At 43.4% G+C, this 19,980-nt stretch overlaps 1 protein-coding gene across 1 annotated transcript in view; it reads left to right on the plus strand.

Moving 5' to 3' along the window:
* Window positions 1–1,113: 1,113 nt before the first annotated feature.
* col8a2 (collagen, type VIII, alpha 2) overlaps window positions 1,114–19,980 on the plus strand; it is a 50,287-nt gene continuing 31,420 nt past the window's right edge. The window contains exon 1 of the mRNA XM_038724756.1: window positions 1,114–1,908. The gene's annotated coding sequence lies outside the window, so the exon portion shown is untranslated. The remainder of the gene's footprint in view (window positions 1,909–19,980) is intronic.

The raw sequence follows: 19,980 nt of genomic DNA on the forward strand, positions 1-19,980 counted from the left end.
CTGAAATTTTAACAGCGATTGAAGTAATCAATCAGTGGATGCTGCTGAAATGACAGGCCTTTCAATAAATCAGTCCCAACTGGCAAAACGTGACGATGAAAAAAAACTAAAAAAAAAAAAAAAACTTGGACAAATGTTGGACACAGCTTTTTCTTAATTCTTGGAATCACAGTCTCTATCTGATCTCTAACTCAGCCAATGGCTTAGTCCCAGAAGATCTTTCAGGAAAAGGCTAGGCCAGCTTTTCTCTGGCTCGTCCAATCACAAGCACAGAGCGGCTTTCTCTTCAAGGTCCACTACCATAGCACAGGGCCAGCTAATACTGTGCCAATTAAACAATGAATGCTAAGCCTGTCCTGGTTTAGTAAACCTCTGCTCTGCTGGACGTCACCTGGTGAACGATAAGGAACGTCTGTAGTTCATCCAGGTTGCTAACATCCAAAGTGTGATTTGCAATTACCCATGTTGATTTGAATTTATGCTTTCTCTCAGCTAATACTTGGCACGTTTTAAATGTAAGGTCTATTTGATACATCTTGTAGCAATGAATAGCCCAGCTGTAGTAGCGAAATGTGAACCAATGTCATTTACTGCTGTGCTTTGGTGATTAACCCCAAGAGAGTGCTATCATGTAACAATTATACACAAACGGCAGCAGGTTTTAGGCGACAACACAATGCCCCTTTATGTATTACACTTATCCAGTGTTATGTCATGCATCGAGATTATTAATTGGCCATTGGAGCTACAAGGCAAGTAAAGAGGGAAGTGTTTGTGGGAGACTTTTAAGAGAGAGATTGAAATCTCTGGGGTGTCTAATGCCAACACCCACAAGTTGACTTTGATTTGATGATTTGATTTGTGTGTTTGTGAGCATGTTTGAGCAAAAGGATAAAGGGGTGACTTCTTGGAAGGTAAGTTGGGAAGGAGAGGAGAGTGGGGGGAGGCAGAACATGAACAAGAGACGCCTCCGAATTCCCCTCTTCTCGTCTCTTTTCGTGCCCTTCCCTCCTCTTCATCCTACCCAACCCCTCTCTGCGCGGCTGCTACCCCACCCCATCCTGCTCACTCCCCTCCTTCCTCAATGCAGCCTGCCACAGACACTTGCTTTTTGTATGAAGGGGTTTAACCCAATGAACAATCCTGTCTGTCTTTCCCAAAATAAGCCAGTGGGAGAGGGATTGCCGAGTGAGCCAGGGAGATTGGAGCAGCGAGGTGCACAGCCCCTGGTTATAAGTCGTGGGAGTGGGAGCTCAGCCTGCTTGGACCCACAGCCTTTAGCCCAGTATACACTGCCTTGCTGCCTGCCTGACTGCCTGACTGACTTGACTGACTGACTGAGTCTCACCCCACTCTTACTCACTCCCTCTCTGTCCTGCTCCCTCGCTCCTTCCCTCCTACTTTCCACCCTGGAGAGCGAGAGCGCACAGATTGGGAAGGTGCTCCTCAGACCTGCGTCTGGACAGCTTGAAGACGGCACAGAGAGGATTTTTCACTCTTCTCTCGCTTGCTCTTTCCTCCTCTCTCTCTCTCTCTCTCTCTTACTTTAGCCATTTCTGCCAAAAAGCACATGGATGGACTTTTTTGTTTTTTGCTGGAGGCAGAAAAATAAAAGTTAAACAGACTCTTTGCTCCACCTGCAGTTGAAAATATCAATTTTTTTTAAACTTTGGTTGTGTTTTTTTCCTGAACTGGACCAATTCAGGGTGCCTGCTCTTTGCCCAGGAGGATCCCACTCCTCTTTTTTGGCTGCATGTTCATTGAATATCTGATGCCATCGCATCCCATGGGAGACACGCGTGGCTGAAGCAAGGAGGGAGGTAGAAGAGAGATCCACCTGAAGCTCACACCTACCGCTGCCCTTACCCAGTGCATCCCCCTTCCCCTCAACGCTGTGAGGAGAGAAAGGTAAGCTGTACCTGCCCTCATGCTTCTCTGGCTCTGTTAGCATCCTCGTGCCCTATCATCTCTTGTCTTTTCACTTTTAAGCACATTTGGCTGCAGAGGCTGAGGCCAAAAGAAACACTGAACAGGAAAGGACAAAAAATAAAAAACAGACGGTGCAATATCTTAGTCATGGGACCTGCATAATTCTCTTCAGTCCCAAGCTAGTGCACAAAGTAATGGCTTGCAGATTAAAAAGAACCGGCACAGTTTGTTCACCAAGCTCCAGCCCATGACATACACACAGCATGGACACTTAAAATATTAAAGTTGTAGCTGTAGTGCACCCTCTATTGATCTACTTTGAGGGTCCTGACTTTCTCTGTAGTCACAGTAGGAATTTTCTGTGTATAAGATGATATTGATTATTGATTCAGCCTAGTGTATGTGAATTTTGAGGTGTAGGGCTACGACACTGCTGATGCAACCATACCTGCATACATCTGGGACTTTTGCTGATGATGTTGAAGTGGGCGTGGTCTGTATTCGATGTGTGTATAGGGGTGGGGTAGTGTGGTAGTGAGATATGTACAATGGATTTGGCTGAATAACAGATTCTGATTATTATTATTATTAAGAGAAGTGTCCGCCATATGGATAGATCCTGTGTCACGTTCTGTTGGCATGGACTGCAGCTTGTTTGATAGATTTGTTAATCTGAGAGTTTATTAGTTCATATTGTGAGTGGAATGGACCAAGGTCAACTGCAGATGGACGCATGGTCTTACCATTTTTACTCTTCTGTTCTCTTCTCTCCTTCTCGTCCCCCCGTTGCTTCACTCTGTCCATCCACTGTGACGCCTCTGGCAAACGATGCTGCATTCCATTGTAACGACATCCCTCCATTGCAAAGAGAAAGAGGTGAAATAGCTATGACTCTGAGTCAGGTACCCTGCATGAAGAAAGAGTTGTGTGAAAATGTAAAGGGGAAAAGACCAACACATAAGTGAAGGTTAGGAAAATGTGCAAAAATAAAGACAAGATTCCAAAATGCACTCTTTGCCGAGGCGATACATTTTTCGAGGCGATACATTTTTTGGATCACATGTGTTTCAGTGCAAAGAACGGAGAAAGACAGAGAGAGAGAGAGAGAGAGAGAGAGAGAGAGAGAGAGAGAGGGAGCGGGGGGAGTCTGGAAAAGACAGTGGGCTGAAGTTCTGAAATCCAAAAACATTTGGCAGCATCCCTCTATTTCACTGGCTTATGGCGAGAAAAGCCAACTGGATATGTACCTGTGTGTGTGTGTGTGTGTGTGTTGGTGTACGTGCATCCACACATGCATGCTCCTAGGTGACTGAATCTGTTTGAGTATCAAAGTGTGTTACACAATCTTCAATGGATACACATTGTAAAGTGTGAACTCTCTCCCTGGCAGTGAGGTAGGAGAACAGGAGGTCTCAGGTCTGCAAAACTGCTGGAGCGCAGCAGTGTCTGCTTTACTGTTCAGAATAGTATTTGCTCATAAAGTTCAGGGACTCATATAGATTTAGGGGTTTCCAATCACCTTCCCACCCTCTCTTCGTTTCTATCGACCTAAGTACCTATAGGTCAAGAGATTTATGGCCCGCTCTGCTTTCGCTGGCATCACTGGCCTTGTTCTTGGCATGTCTTTCCATGCTTGGCACATGCACTGTGGCAACATTGTGCTGTCAGCATGGCAACCCCATGCCACTGACTGGGATTCTCTGTTCTCCGGTGGGTGGCAACTGGTCACTTACGTTGTCACTGGTGGTTACAAGCAGCTCAAGTGTGTTTGTGTGTTTGCGGGACATTATTTAACCACAACTGACAGCCTTCAACCAGTTGCCAGTTCAGGCTTTTGATACAAAGTGACGAAGCGTGACCAACGGTACACAAACACCAGTCATGCCCAATGCACAGCGGCACACACGCAGCATACTTTATGCGCTGTGCAATACAAACACCTACACTGATTTAACATTCCTCGCATTTCAAACAGATGAACACACTCTTTCATGATAACTCCTGTTCTGATGTTAAGGTGAAAGAACAAGGTCTTCTCTTTAGATATGTAATCTTATTGGTGAGATTTTATCCTTATTAAAGCGGCCCCTTTTATCGTGCAGGCTCCTTACTGTACTGTCTTTGCATAAAAAGTAAAGGATTTTAAGTTAAGTCATAGGCCCTGTCTCTGCCTTGATGCCGTTTCTGTGTTTCACCCCTCTTTGGCTTGTAGTATAGCCTACAACTTGTGGCCACAAGGGGGCAGTACACCAGGCAGTTCACTGTTGCGCACACAGACATAAACAAACACATGGCATCTTGTAGTGAAGAGAAAACCTGTTGCTGTCTTTCTGAATAATTTTGAGTCATATTTAATCTCACAAATCTAAATCTATATTGCATGTACTTTATATGCATTTGCATGTGGGTGTGTGTTTGTGTATGTGTGCACTGGAGTGAACATGTGCTTCCATTACTTTCTGTTACTATTACAGTCTTATGTTGTGCTAGCTGGAAATGAAGCAGAATGCCACTCATTCTCACCCACTTATTCCTTTACTTTCCTGGAACCCAAACACCTTCAGAACACATACCCACATGCACACATGCACACGCATGCGCGCGTGCGCACACACACACACACACACACACACACACACACACACACACACACACACACACACACACACACACACTTCCCTCATCCATGCCTTTTGCCTCTTAGGTCCCTTAGCATAAGAGTTTGAAAACAGGCTACAAAAAAGATAAACAAAGAGTGTGTTTCCTTAAAGTGCTCTTTTCAGCTGGAAGACCAAGTCTGTAATTGCAGCCATACACACACACATACATACTCTACATGCACACACTCTTCAGCATGTATTATAAGTCATGCTAACTGGGGCCACTGATATACTGAATGAAGAATTGCAGCAAAGGGCGGTGGAAACAGAATACAGGCCCTGGACTTAATCAGAGCCTGGACCCTAATATTCAAGATTAATAGGCTAGATTTGTTTTTCAGCGAAAACCCGGAGAATAAAAAGACAGTAAAAGACAGAAACATATTTTTGCGCACAGATGCATAAAGATTTGCATCTCGTCTCCCTTTACTTCCTTCCGCCTCTTGTGTTTATACTCTCTAAGCTTGTTTGCACATCAACAGTAGCCATCTTGGCCTGGACACGCAGCTGATATATGTGGCAGTCAGTTAGGCATATGGCAGATAGTGAATCTGCACAAACATACGGCCCTCCAGAGTGGACAGAGCAGCACGTTATTAATCAGGCCCTTGTATTGAAGGACATTGTTTTGGCTTCCAGCTCTGTATGACTCCTGAAAAAACAGAGCAGAGTAGGGAAGAAGAGCGAGGAACAGTGGAGTTTTCTATTACTCTAATTCTGTTTTTGTGTATTCGAATTTTGGCAACTTGACTTATTTCTTTTTCTCTCTCTGTCACTCTCTAATTCATTTATCTGTCTCCCTTTATTTGTGTTTATCCGTCTCCCACTTGCTCTTTCGTTCTCTCATAACTGTGTCTGGACTGGAGGAAGTTTTTCCACTGGGCTGGCAGCAACAGGGGGACAGAGAAGGAGAGACAGGGAGAGCAAGCAGTGGGGAGGCTTGGCAGACGCCCCTTGTTATTTTTCCTCCGCCTCCCATTGACTCTGTCAGCACTGACTCAGTCTTAGCAGGGCCTCTGAGCTCAGAGGGGCTTGACAACATGCCCTCTTCAGTTATCGGAGGGAACTTATCACAGGCACGCTTAGGGGACAGAAGCAGGGGGAAGTGGGAGCTTTCATCATTGCTTTGCCACTGTTTCCTCTTTTTTTTGTTGAGTTTGTTCCATTTGCCCCAGCTTCTTCCCTTTCCATGTTTTTTTTTTTTTTTTACTGGTGCTACAAATCCTCTTGAATCAAACCCCAACTCTTTACTTGACTCAAACTAAAGCCCCCTGCGGTAAAGCAACCTTGTTCTTCAAAGTCACACTTTGCTTTTAAGCAGTGAGGCCTGAACAAGGCCCAGCACCCAAGCCACGGACAAAACATGTATTGAGCAATGCTTCCTGGAGTCAAATCTATATTTTTCCAATGTTTGGATGGGAGCTCATGTTTTCAAAGAGAATCCAACAGGAACAAACAGGAATGAGAGCCTCTGTGCTCATCCAGCAACAATGCAGTACCTCGTTAATAGGATGTAACATCTCGTGTTCTGCTGCTGAGGCTGAGTTTTCCCTGGTTCAACACTTGATACAAGGAAGCACGAGTTTCCCTGTGTCTACTGAGGATGTGCGTGAACTCTCCACTCACCAGTCTCATTTTTTGGGGAAAAAAGTCTAAGGTTTCTTTGCCTTTGGTTTTTGACTCTGCTACCCCTCATTCATTGCCCCCCAGTTCATCGTCTGACAAGAATTTGGTTTGGGGCTTCCAAAAGCAGGACACTGGGCCAACTCTTAACAGGGGTCAACTCTTCAGTATAAAACTTACATTATCCCTCTTTTCATCTTGTTACAGACATACTTTCCAAGCCAACTGTTTATTTTTATTATTTCACTTCAGATGCACGATGGACATATCTCTCTGATGGGTCAATGTTGAGTAAGGGATTGGAAACAGCTCTTCTGAGACCATTTGAAAAGCTCCAGACATTGTTATTGTTCAGTCTGAGCTTGATTTAGACGTGTGCGTAGGTGTTCATAAAAAGAGAAAAGAAACTGGGGTATTGTGGCGTTCCCTCAGAGCAGGATAATAAAAAGCATTTTATTTCACAGAGCCAGATTTGGAGTCTGGATATCTGGAGTAGGAAATGCATGCTTACTAAGTGACATATGTATTGTAGTGTACGCTCACACACAGTGGAGTTTTTTCCCCAATATTCAGCAGCAGACAGCAACCAATATCCACCATCTATCAACAAGTTTTGTTCCACCAATTACCTCACAGTAAAACCTGCTGTTAACGGGATAGTTCAACATCTTGAGAAATACGCTTATTCGCTGTCTTGACGCTAGTTAGATCAGAAGATCTATACCTCTATAGCACCTCTAAATCTCATTAATAAATAAGAAGTAGTCCAGCAAGTCCCATAAAACCACAATGTAGTTTGTACTCACTGAAAAAACCTCTAGATATAACGTGTTCATTGGCAAGGTTTAGAGGTGCTTTTTACCTTTGGACAGAGCTCGGCTAGCTGTTTCCTCCTGTCTCCAGTCTTTGCTAAGCTAATCATAATAGGTGGCTTTATATTTAGCAGAATGGTGTCAGTTGTCTCATCTAAGCAGATCAGTGTACTTTCCAAAATGTCAGACTTACCAAAGAAATCCGTCTAAAATTCTTTAAACATGTTTGAGTTTTGATGCTAATTATATTGTTACAGAAATTTAAAATTGCTCAAGGCATGCAGAGCTGCAAATATTTATTTAATTAAACATCAAACATTTACTGCATATTTAAAGCAACATTAATTGATTTTGACCAGGGGGCAGCAGAACAAGCTGTGAATGTAACATTGAAATAATAGGTGCGTTTGAGAAGACGGCCGACATATTGGTCTAACGTGAGCTGCAGGTGACTGCAGGGGCGGGGAATAAAAACGGCGCGGTCAAGTCGGACACATTCTACCTGCAGCATTTTACTGTGAGCTGAGATGAATGACTAATCTCGCGGCATTTGCAAAGAAAAATACCGCGAGACCAAGCAACAGCAACAACAACTAGGTGCAGCCGCCGGACACGCTGCCTGCAGCCGCCTTGCTCCCGCAAAGTTTTAATGTCATGTGACATTGTGACGTTTTGCAGTGCCGGCGAATGTCAGACACAATTTCTAACCAGCATGCCTTGTTTTAAGTCCAGCATGCATCACGTTAAGTCAGCGCCGCATGAAGTCAAATGCACCTATTATCACTTGATAAAGTTCATGTGGTGCCCATGTTAGCAAATGGTTGCATTCTTTTGTGTTTCTGGCCACCTGGTGGACATATGTCCAATATTCACTTTCCCTTTAACTTGCCTAGTGACTTTATCAGAGATTTTTTGCTTCCTGCTGGAGCTGGAAAAGATATTGATGAGATGAGTGTTAAACCAAAGCCGTGAACTGAAAGATGCTAAAAGCTCTGTGGAGCTGAGTGTACAGAGTTGGGTGACAATTCTCTGCGGGTTCAACACTACCATCTGATCTCATTTCATTTATCACTTTGCAGTCTTTTAGTAGCAGGTGACTACAGGTGCCCACCACATGGCCACTAACATCTGTGAGCCCTCGTTCTTCCAGCCTTAAACAAACTTACACCTCCTGTGGTTCATACAAAAAATCTAAAAGACGAATTAGACAAAACACACAAAAATAGCCTGAGCCATTACAGGATCCCATGATTATTCGATGCAGGGTGCTGGTTCTCTCAGACTTTATGTTTAAATGGCCTTGGCTTTGAGACTTAATCCTTTCTGTACAGACTTTGAGCCCATTGAGCAACATGTGTTTCATAATGCAGTGCTCAGAGGCATTAAGCAGCGCACAACACAACCAGGCCTTCAAGGCTTTTGTCCTAATCATTTCCTGTAATCAGCAGTAAAGTAGTCAAACGATAAAATGAAAAAGCGACTTTGTGCTCATTCCAGCTCGTTTGAGGTGAATGCTTTGTAAGCATTGCTCTACTGAGTGCAGTCTACATTGGGTGTGCGTGTGTGTGTATGTGTACGTGGTCTTAACTACAGTTCTCTTGTTTCTGTTTATCCCTACAATATATGTAATGCTTCCTAGAGTTTGACAGGAAAGGCAATGCAGTTTGGCAGCATTCCTAAGTGCTTAAAGAAGCTGTTGAAGAAGAATTATTTTGTTTCATGCTCACAAGACAGGAAGGGTTTATTGCTTTGCCTAACAATTTAGGAGGGATATATGTGGGCTAGAGTTTCATGGAAAACATTTGCGATGCTGTACAGTGAAGACTAACATAAACAAACACAATGCTTATTCAATGACAGCCTCACTGTTTGCCTCTCCATCACATATTTGCTCGGTTTTGTCATTGTAAATTTAAGTATAGGTAACACAAGTAAGCATGCAAGACAGTATGGAAAGATTATCTTTAAAAAAACTGGAATTTCACAAGACCGTAAAACAACCATATTCATGCACAGTGATGCATGAAGTACATTTCTGCATATCAAATACAATATTCAGCTGTTGTCACCCATGTATGAGAACAAGATTAGAGAGATTAGGAAGCTGCTGTTGGCTGCTGCATAAAGCAACAAAGGAGTGACAGTTATTAAACACTGAAGAAGGTCAAATATTGACTGGAGTTAAAATCTGCATGTTCCAAAGATGATAGGTTGCAGAATAAGCTGATATTGAATTAAACATCTTCTACCTGACGTTAACCATGCAAGTCTGCGATTGTTTGGACAGCGAACACTACAGAAGTACAACCACTTCTTGGAGGATGTTCTTTGGCCAACCAACAAAACACTTAATTAGGAAGGGCTTTGAATCAATTACCACTCACTTTCATGTGGTTTGCAGATGGCTGCGTACTCTCTCTCTCCCCCCAGTCTTTCCTCTGCGAGCCGCCAGCAAAAAGGCCTGTTGTGTTGCCTCATTGCTAATTTGAACCAGAGAAGTGGTCATTTCCTAACAGTGGGCCCCGGTCCGCTCCGCAAGCTAAACCGACAAGCAGCCCAATGGAGCCTGCACTGGACTGCTCCCAAAGCTGGGCAGAAACCACACAAACCCAAGTCTTCCTGACATGTGGTGAAGGTGTGATAGGGATATGGGAAACATCAGGAAGGTTTAGGAAAGAGGGATGACTATGGATCTATTTGAAAAAGAAAGAAAGATCGAAGTAGGACGATGATGATGAAAATGGGAATAGAAGAACGTGGAAAGGGAGGTATTTGCGGTAAAGAGGCAAGGAGAGGTGAAAGAGCAGGAAAAGATGTGAAGGTAGAAGAAGCAGAACAGAAAAAATAAGTTTGGTCTGAGGAGCACTCAGTTTGTAGCAACCATGTGGCGTCTTTGATCTGGCCGAGGATTTGAACCAGTGTCAACAGAAACATGCAGGGGCCGTCTGTTTGCTCCCAGACACAGATCATTCCTCCATGAATTACTCTGCTTCAGTTCGCCACAACCTCTTTACTACTCCAATGTTTGTTTACCCTGTCAGGAACACCCGGACCATTCCTCAAGTTGAGCAACAAGCTCAGTAATACCCCAGAACTCCTGCAATCAGCTAAACTTTCTATGCTGTTAATCTCTAGAGGAGAGCAGAAATCTGGGTAGTTTTGAAGATTTAAAAGATACATTTAAAACAGTGCTGCCTTTATATTCTGTAGTTTACTCAGTAACTGAGTAATTTCTTATTCAGTCCTATAACGGGATCCATTCATTCTATTCCAGTCACTGTCTTCCATCATAGTGACGCAGCATGTTCTGTATCCCTCGTAGTCTGGAAGAAAGAGGGCGGGATAACAAGGAGGCGGAGGAGGAAGACGAGGATTCAGAGATGTCCGCCAGATCGTTACAGTGAGAGGATGTGTCCTGAATGTTGCGTCCTTGCCATATGACAGCTAGTTGATTCAAACCTTATGTTGGGAGCAGACAGTGATGAGGCAGTGAAGTTAGAGGCTTGTTCATGGCTAGACTGCAAAAAATATCCATCTACAACAGGGCTTTAGTAGCATCAAAAAATCTTGTTTTTCTTAAATCAGCACTTATCAGTGTTTAAACAAGTGAATGACTATGTGTTATGTGAAAGCTGTCACTCCTAGTAACAAAGCCACAGAGAATTATTTAAATTTTTAGCGTCTTTCAGCTCATTGTGACCAGCAACTGTTTTGAGTTTACTCTCACTGTTTCCATCATCGTCATTTCCAGGTAAAGATTACGGCAAAAAAGCTTAAATAATTCCACAGCTGACAGTGTTTTAAACTTACTTTTTAAACTTAGTGGAGCACTAAGCAGCTGAAGGAGTTGGTGGAGACGCCATCACGGAACCCACTGGCTATCATCAATCACCAATTTAGCCTGTGGGGGCAATGGCCAGAGTTTTGGGGAAAAGGCTAATTTCTAGGGCTTCGAGATTGATAAAAAGCTAAATCATCGTCAGATGATAGCCGAAAGGTTGCGAGACTGCATTTCAGCCAGTGCGTTCTGCCTCTTTTGCTCTCCGTATTGAAACTAAAAGTCAGAATGCCTTGGTCTCTGCTGCATTGATTTCAATTGGTGTTTTGTAGGTCCCCAAATTCAATGGAAGTTTACTCCTGAATCACAGGAGAACCTCTTTAATATTGTATATTTTTACAATATTAGAATGAAATGCTATAGATAAACACAGAGTCGGACTCTCCGAAGTTAGACCTTCTTATGGTGGGCACTATTCTGTGAAACCAGCTAGCAGGAAGGCAAATTCAAATTCAGAAATTCAATTTCAAAGTCTGTCTTTGGTTATACAATGGCTTTCATTTCCATTATAAAAACAGACACCTGTATTGCGTGGATGGTTAAAATAACAGAAACATAAGGAGAACCACGGATCTGTGTGCTTAATCCCTCTCTGGGAGTGGATCAGTCAGGGCATCTTGTCTTGAGGGATACTGTGGAAGGCCGGCTGAGACAAGCCAGGCATAGCAAACAGCCATCCACTCTTAGGTGGAGACAATGACAAATCCAGAACCCATCAACACTTGTGGGGAATGTACAGAGACCCCCTCCAAGTCAGCACAGTACACACAAACAGTGCCCTAATGAATTGAGGGCCTTTCCCTGGTGGGCTGTATATATATGTGATCCGAAAACCAGGTTTGCTGACAGTTCTCTCCTTCTTGTGTCTCTTACTGATCCTTTGCATAATTCTGTTGATCACAAATGTCTTTCTGTTTCCTCTGGAGTTTTGCTTGTCGAAAGGCATCTCCCAGTGAGCAGAAAGTGATGATAGTCAGATAGTCTTAATGCAGAGCTCCTACCACAGACGCATAATGCTCCTGTTGTACAACTTGACGCTCCTGTGGTCCAATTGCTCCTGATAGTCCGGGAGAAAAACCACTGACCTTAGGACATTTGATTTTCACCATTCACTTGTGTTTCTGGCAATTGTTATGTTGGCATCTAAATGTATTTACTTTAGATCCAGACCTCACATTAGATAAGCCACTTTAGACTGACATTTTGCAACAACAAGGGGTTACATTAGGTTTTGTCACCGACTTGGACACTTTGAAGCAGTTTGAAACTCTAAAGCTGCAACTGCTGGAAACATATTTCTTTTCCAGAATGCTTTTCAATATGGACGTGGTTTCATACTGAGATTTGTTTTGTTTGTAGGACACAGCAATCCTGTTGAGAAAAAAAGAGAAAGGCTATTCCTAGGAATTATGTCTATGCTAGACAATTCCACACCTCGCAGTTTACATTCTTTGCTAACATTCAGTGCCAAAACAAGAAGTTCTGTGCCCTTTATGTAGCAAAATGGAGAGTGATGCGTGGAGGTCAAGGTGGTGGACTACCATGTAGACCGGAATTTGCATCATGTCACAGACCTGCAATAAACATTTGCCTTTGTACTGTCCCTAGCCTTAACCAAATGTCTTAATTGCCTAACCCTAACCATATCTTAACCATAATTACAGTCTTCCCATAACTTTAATCACAGGTGTAAGTAAATATTGAAATGTAAATGTGGAAAATGTAGAAAGGAACAATTTAAAAAACAATAACAGAACAACACTGAGGAATGCACCACATGGAGTCTGCATCAATAAATCTGCAAACCTCCTCCACGTGACACTCCTCCTGCCTTCGTCCCTACCCATTACACTGCTCTCAGAGCCATTATTCAGAGAGGAGGGGGATAAGAAAAGCATTAGTTGTAATGCTGCCAGAGTCCAAAATTGCCCAAATACTTCTCAGCCCTGCCAGACACAACAGCATAGTCACAGTCTCGGCCTGTCTTTGGATTCAATTCAGTCTGGGACATTTTGATTCTGTTGTGTCTTTTAGCAATTTTGGCATTTTGCTAAGACGCTGCCTGCATGTCTTTTCAGTCTATTGTCAAGAGATGGCATGACAGCGCAGTTGTCTCTGTCCATCGTCTGCAAAACACACATAAGCCCTGTTCTCTGTGCAGAAGCTTAACCTTTATGTCTCCTCTGTCCTCTCCTCTAAGCTCCATGGCGGACCGAGTGTCATGCCTCATCTGTAACCTCATATGCACTTCATCCTATGTCGTCCCTGCATATTCTCTCTCTCACTGTTTCTCCACTAGCCCTTCATTGACTCTGTAGAGGGCGTCTGGAATGTGTCTGTAATCACTTTCAGTGCATTCTTCTGCAACAAGAGGGGAGCTCAGACAGTAACGCAAAGTGTCTATGGTGGGTGGGTGCATATGCAGAGATACACACAGGCAGACAAAGTAACGGATGGTAACGTTTGTTAGCTGAGAAAATCATCTGATCTACAGATATAGAAATTAGGACTGGCCAGGACTGGAACATTTTCTAAAAAGTGTCTTAGAACAAAAAACATCTTTGTTCTGTTGACTTATGAAGCTTTTGGAAACCCACTGTTAAACCCAGATGGAAGGGTTTTGTCTCCACTATCAGTCTAGACTCTATTTGTTTTCACATCTGCACTTTTGCGATAAGGAAATTGTAGCTATTACCTTATGAGTGTGAGAGGGCAATTGTGTTTTTCCCCACGGTGTGCATAAAGAAGCAGAGGCAGAAGGGGGGTGATGTGCTGAACTTCAAGAAATGGGGGTGTGGGTGGAGGGCTAGGAGGGAGGAGTGGGTGGATGGGTGAAAGAAATTTGGCATTGCTGATGGAAACGGGCCTGGAGCCAGCACACACTCAAGCAGGAACACATACTGTACACACACACACACTCAGAGGACAGACACCAGCACCCATGATTCAAACATAATTTTAAGGGCCATTTAAGTCATTCCAATAAAAACTGCAGCCGTTATAATACGTTGTCCAGGGGAAACAGAGGTAGAGAGAGTCATGGCATGGGTAGGCTAAGGGTAAGGGGTAGTAGAAAGAAAATACAGGAAAGTAAATAAGACAGTGTTTGTTTTAAAGTCTGCGCTTTGAATATTTTTCATGTCACTCTCCTTCCCTTCTTTCTCTGTGAGAGGGAGGCGAGTTCTGCATTCTGGGAAAATGATTTAGAAAATGATTTAGTGATAGCAGGGAGGTGCGAACGGTTCATATTGCTGCCAGTCTTATCAGTAATCAGTTTAGTTCTTCCCTTAGCTAAACTTGTGATATTTCCCACCGGTGAGGTCCTGTAGGCTTGAAGGCAGCGATGCAACTTTGTCCACAGTTCCCAAATAGTGACCGCAAGTTGGCATCCAGTTTCAAGGAAACATTTCACAGGATGTTAGCACTTTGCTACCTTTTTCTAGTGCTCACCCATCACCTATATGCTACTGTTGTTTGACTCAGTTACCCCCCTCCACACACACACACACACACACACACACACACACACACACACACACACACACATCCCACTGAGACCCTGATATTACCCTCGGACAACAACCGCTTCCAAAAACGTGACAGACCAGACCTAACAGGAAGGTGTTTTTTTTTATCTGTCTACCTCACGACCTTAAATCTCCATCCAAGGCCAACAACTGCTTGTGCAGCGTTGCATTCCGACGACTGTTATTTCGGCATTATGTCTATTTGCACTGTTCTCAACTGAGGGGCTGTGAAAAGCCATTTAAACACAGATCTTTCATACCAAGCGATCCTGGCCAGTGTTAGCATAGCCAACTGAACAATTCGGTGAACAAAGCTTTTTAATATTCTAGTGATTCAGTACACTGAAAACAACTGCTTTGCACATAACTAGCTTTTTCCACCTTTTGCAACAGTTTGGCCCACCACCTAGTTTTGTTCTTCTCCTCCATTTTCATTTACCCTCACATAGATTTGCATGATGCATATTCATGAACACACACACAAACACACACAAACACACACACACCTACATTCACGTATGCACACCCATCCTCACAAGCGTTCTGAGCTCAGACTTCAGTAAATTTTATAGACCGTTCAAAAGCAATTACCTCTGATTTACAGAACTTGTATTAGCTTTTCCTGCTTTATAACCACCTACCACAACACGCACTGCCTCCACCTCCAACGCACGTTTTCTTAAACTTACGATTTAAGCATGAGTCGATGTCTCTTGTCCCCATCTCGTTCTGTTTTGCAAAAAAAGTGTTGGGGTATTCAGTCCTACCGCACCAAACCTAAGTAAACACGCTGGCTTCCAAACCACACAGTCGCGCTAAAGAGACGCGTCAGACGGGGCCCGGGGTTGTGCTTTCTCAGCAATGGATGAGTGATTTGAAAGAAAGAGAGGTTTTGTGGGCAATTTACAGACGCGGGACTTTGAGTCATTTCTGGGTTGTTTGTGGGCTGCAGCCATTCCTTTGGCTCTGCACTGACCATCATCATCTCTATTTGATGACCCTCACTCACACATGTTCTTTCAGCAGATTTCTAGCATATTCTCACACTTATCACGCTTCGAGAGGGAAGACGAGAGGAAGATGTTTGCATTTGTAAGGGGAGAGAAGAGGGGAAAAGTGCAAAGGGGAGACAACAGAAAGACTAGACATACAATCCATTTCCATTGCGTACTGCAGGCCATGAGTGTAGAGATTTCAGATTTGGTTGATGATGATGCTATTACCCACCTCCCTCCCCACCGTGTTGCCCACTGGCATGGTGTTGCTCAACTAGAAAACAATGGCAGAAGTCCTCCATCTGGTTGCAGTTTGTATCCCTTGCCAGTTTGAGAGGGAGTGATGCAAAGACCTCCAAGGGGCTTAAAACAACAACAGCTCACATTCGAGAAGACTGGTTACATATTTCCAGCTACTGTAGCAATGAACACACTCACACACAGACACTTGTTTATACACAGAGAACCCCAAATGTGTAACTATTAAAGTGATATAATTCTGAAATCTGGTGACTGATTACATTCAGGGGAATCGCAGAATGGACGGGTATTGAAAAGACATTAAAATTATTAATTTTATGGTGAGACAGAGGGAGAGAAAGTATGACATGTATTGGGCCCAGGGCAAGTGCAGTGATGGAATGTCCCGGGGCGTTTTAATGGAGTTTGTCTCTCCACACCTGTGGAACTAATAGCAAGCCACTGAAGTCAGATGTCCAATGAAAATATTTGGCGGAATGAGAGAGGGGGAGAAGGGGACATGATCAGTTCAAAGGTTCATACCTAAAGACAGGCGTGTAGCTTGGCTAACGCCTAGGATTTCCATTAAACAGCAGGTTTGGGGAACAAGATAATTGCTCTAGCAGAGTCTCCAGCCTGAACCCCATTTCCTTCTCGGCCCCTGTTTCTCATAGACACAGGCTGACCCATGTGTATGCATGCTGTTTTGAAGCTGAACTTTTACTTAATATAGGCATTCTTAAAGTATGTGGTAACCATGTCACAAGTCGTTTAGATGTGAGAATATTGTCACTGTCGGACAAAAAGTTCACTGTTCCAATGAACATTTGCATTTTTTAAATTAAATTGAAGAGTTCAAAGCACTTTTGTGGATTGAGCAACATGTGTCCTCGGGGTGCGTGAAACCTTTTTATAGCCAGTTAAATAGCTTTGAAAATGGCTTCATGGGTTTCAAGCTGCAAACACATTTTTTCTTGTTTTTGTTTTCACCCAGCAACTGTGATATGCTTACAAAGGTTTTGTGAGGTCAGTGAGGATTAGAAGCCAGAATGTGGTATGGAAACGGTCCTGGTAGCATTAGAGGATTGGTTTAGGCTTTCCACTGATACAAACACTCCCCCTGTTGCTCCCTCCTTCGTTCATTGAAGTCAGTGATGGCAACAGTTATCACAAATGATGAAGTGAAAATGATCAGTTTTTCTCAATATCTGCCAGTGGGGGTGACATATTTCTCAAGTTATTTTTTTGAAGAGGATCTATGATCCCATGTCAATTCATTGAAGCCAGTGATGTCAGATCCACCCTTTTTTTTATTGTGAACATGACATAAAAGTGCAAATATACTTGTTTGAGTGATAATCTTTAATTACCTTATTTTTCTGAAGCCAGTGATACAAATAACATTAAAATACAGTCAGTATAATTATTACATCTATTTTGGATTTCCATTTCTTTTGGAAACCCCTGTGAAGTTATGTATGATACAATAAAGAGTCAGAATATTTATTGCAGTTTCTCAATTTGTATGGATTTTCTGGAAGCCCTTCTGCATTGTCCATCCCTGACGTTAAGGAACACCTTTTCTACCATAATGTACAACCATTAGGGCATGTTAGTGCATCTAAGGCCCCGAAAATACAACATAAATGGAAATGGAAATGCTGTCTACATAACTTTTTGGTGACGGATGACATCCAATCATATGACTAAGAATGGCCGTATCACTCACTCACAAAAATACTTCCTTTATTCAAAAAACAAAAACATGATGTTTCAATCTTGCTACCTAAAGAGACTAAATAAAGATGAACGATGGTGATTTATTCGTTGTCACTTCACTTGTATGGGCAGATTAAACAACTTAAACACTGCCTCCTTTATAGTCATACAAAACTACTGACACTACATAATCCTTGAAAGTGACTGGCATGGGATTTGACCCTCTGAACTTTCCAATTGCTTCATAATTGATGACATTTCCTGTGTCACTGGGGGTTGCAGTGCATGCTCATTTGGAAATGAGAAGGTGGTGATGGTCTGGTGGCGTTTTGACTGACATGTGTTTAGCTGGTGGGCAGATGTAAAAGTGGACAGCAGCCTGGAGGGAAACTAGACATACATACATACATACATACATTTACAGTGCTATAGGGTCACATTCCTCCCAGACGCAGGCTTTTAAATCCTCCTTGAGATGTTAGAGCAAGAGGTGTGAATGGATAATGGAGGATTTCGCTCTAGTGATTATGTCTGGAGTGGAAATCAGCTTGGATGAGAGCAAACAAAAGCCCTTATTCATTTCCCAGCCATCTTCGGTCACTAGAACAGAGCTAACAGTGGGCAGACAGAGGGCGAATGACTCGGTACATCAAGCCCCATCTAAGGCTGTGGCAAAGTGCCGAGCTGCCCCATACCACACAATTCTTCCCCTCACCCAGACTTTAATCTTCATCCCACTTTGATATCAAAGGCAGAGTTGCTAATGTGGGAGGAATGGAAGGGGTCGGGGGGTGTAATGGGGGAATAATTGGGGAATATGGTTTCCAAAGCTGTGTTATTTTTTATGAAGCTGAGAGACATATTCAAGTCTAGAGATCAAAAGATGTGGTGCTTTTTATGTTCTCAGACCACAGTGAATGAAGGAGCTGAGGTTTCCCGCAGCGGACTGCTCTGTGTCATACGAGGAACTTGAGCAGCTTTCCCTCTCTCAGTCTACCTCTCTTTCCGGCTTTCTCTCTACTGTCTCTCCCATTCTTGCCATTAATTTGGTGTGTCAGTTGTTGGATGTCAGTCTGGAGTTTGCTTGGTTCAGGCAGTGGAAGCCGTTCAAGTCCCTTAATCAGTCTGCAGATGATATCTTTTGCTCTGACAGGTAAAATGGCACACTATTAAACCTGTCTGCCATGTATAGTGCTGCAGTTCTAACTTTTATTTCAATAAAAAGACTCCCTCAAGAAAGCATCAGATAAATCATTGAAGGACCGACTGAGTCATATTCTGTAGCTGTTAAAGTGTCAGGTGTTTAACAGAACATAAAGTCTGCTGTGTGTACAATTTGGCAGATCATTAACAAGGGTGTATCCCAGAGGAAATCATGCATTTTCTCACAGATGATCTCACTCATACTTGCACGTAGATTGGAGGCATCTCCTTGGGCAGGGCAGGACCACATAGTCAACCTAATCTGAGTCACCATTCCCGACCCGCGTTATTCCGACCACACTTGGCCTTGCGCCCCCTCACTCTACTTTGCACTTATTTGCCAACTGACAATTTGTAAATAAACTTAATGAAAGAGGCTGCTCAACACCCACTTCTCCCTCAAACCCCCTTTTCATCCCTGTCATTCCTTATTTTGGCGGGTCAGTCATTTAGGTTTGTTTGGAGTAATAACACAGCGGAGACTCCCAACCTTGGAGAGCTTTAGCTCACTGGAAGAACTGAATATGACTTCATGAAGCTTTACCTTTCACTATGTTGTCTTTATTAATCTTCCACATCAGACCCTTTATGTGTTTCTTGTGCTAGAATGAACGCACAGTAATCAAGCATTCTGGGACTTCTTAACCTGCAAGAACAGATTTTTTTGGCCACTTGGGGGCAGCGGAAACAAGCTGTGAACACAACACTGACATACACAGCTCAAAAAAATAAAGGGAACACTAAAATAACACATCCTAGATCTGAATGAATGAAATAATCTCATTAAATACTCCTTTCTTTACATAGTTGAATGTGCTGACAACAAAATCACACAAAAATTATCAATGGAAATCAAATTTATCAACCTATGGAGGTCTGGATTTGGAGTCACACTCAAAATCAAAGTGGAAAACCACACTACAGGCCGATCCAACTTTGATGTAATGTCCTTAAAACAAGTCAAAATGAGGCTCAGTAGTGTGTGTGGCCTCCACGTGCCTGTATGACCTCCCTACAATGCCTGGGCATGCTCCTGATGAGGTGGCGGATGGTCTCCTGAGGGATCTCCTCCCAGACATGGACTAAAGCATCCACCAACTCCTGGACAGTCTGTGGTGCAACGTGGCGTTGGTGGATGGTGCGAGACATGATGTCCCAGGTTCTCAATTGGATTCAGGTCTGGGGAACGGGCGGGCCAGTCCATAGCATCAATGCCTTCCTCTTGCAGGAACTGCTGACACACTCCGGCATTAGGAGGAACCCAGGGCCAACCGCACCAGCATATGGTCTCACAAGGGGTCTGAGGATCTCATCTCGGTACCTAATGGCAGTCAGGCTACCTCTGGCGAGCACATGGAGGGCTGTGCGGCCACCCAAAGAAATGCCACCCCACACCATTACTGACCCACCGCCAAACCGGTCATGCTGGAGGAT

Source organism: Micropterus salmoides, unplaced genomic scaffold (assembly GCF_014851395.1).
Source record: "Micropterus salmoides isolate LMB-PRFRI ecotype aquatic unplaced genomic scaffold, ASM1485139v1 Ms_hic_scaffold_17, whole genome shotgun sequence".
In the NCBI taxonomy this organism is placed as follows: domain Eukaryota; kingdom Metazoa; phylum Chordata; class Actinopteri; order Centrarchiformes; family Centrarchidae; genus Micropterus; species Micropterus salmoides.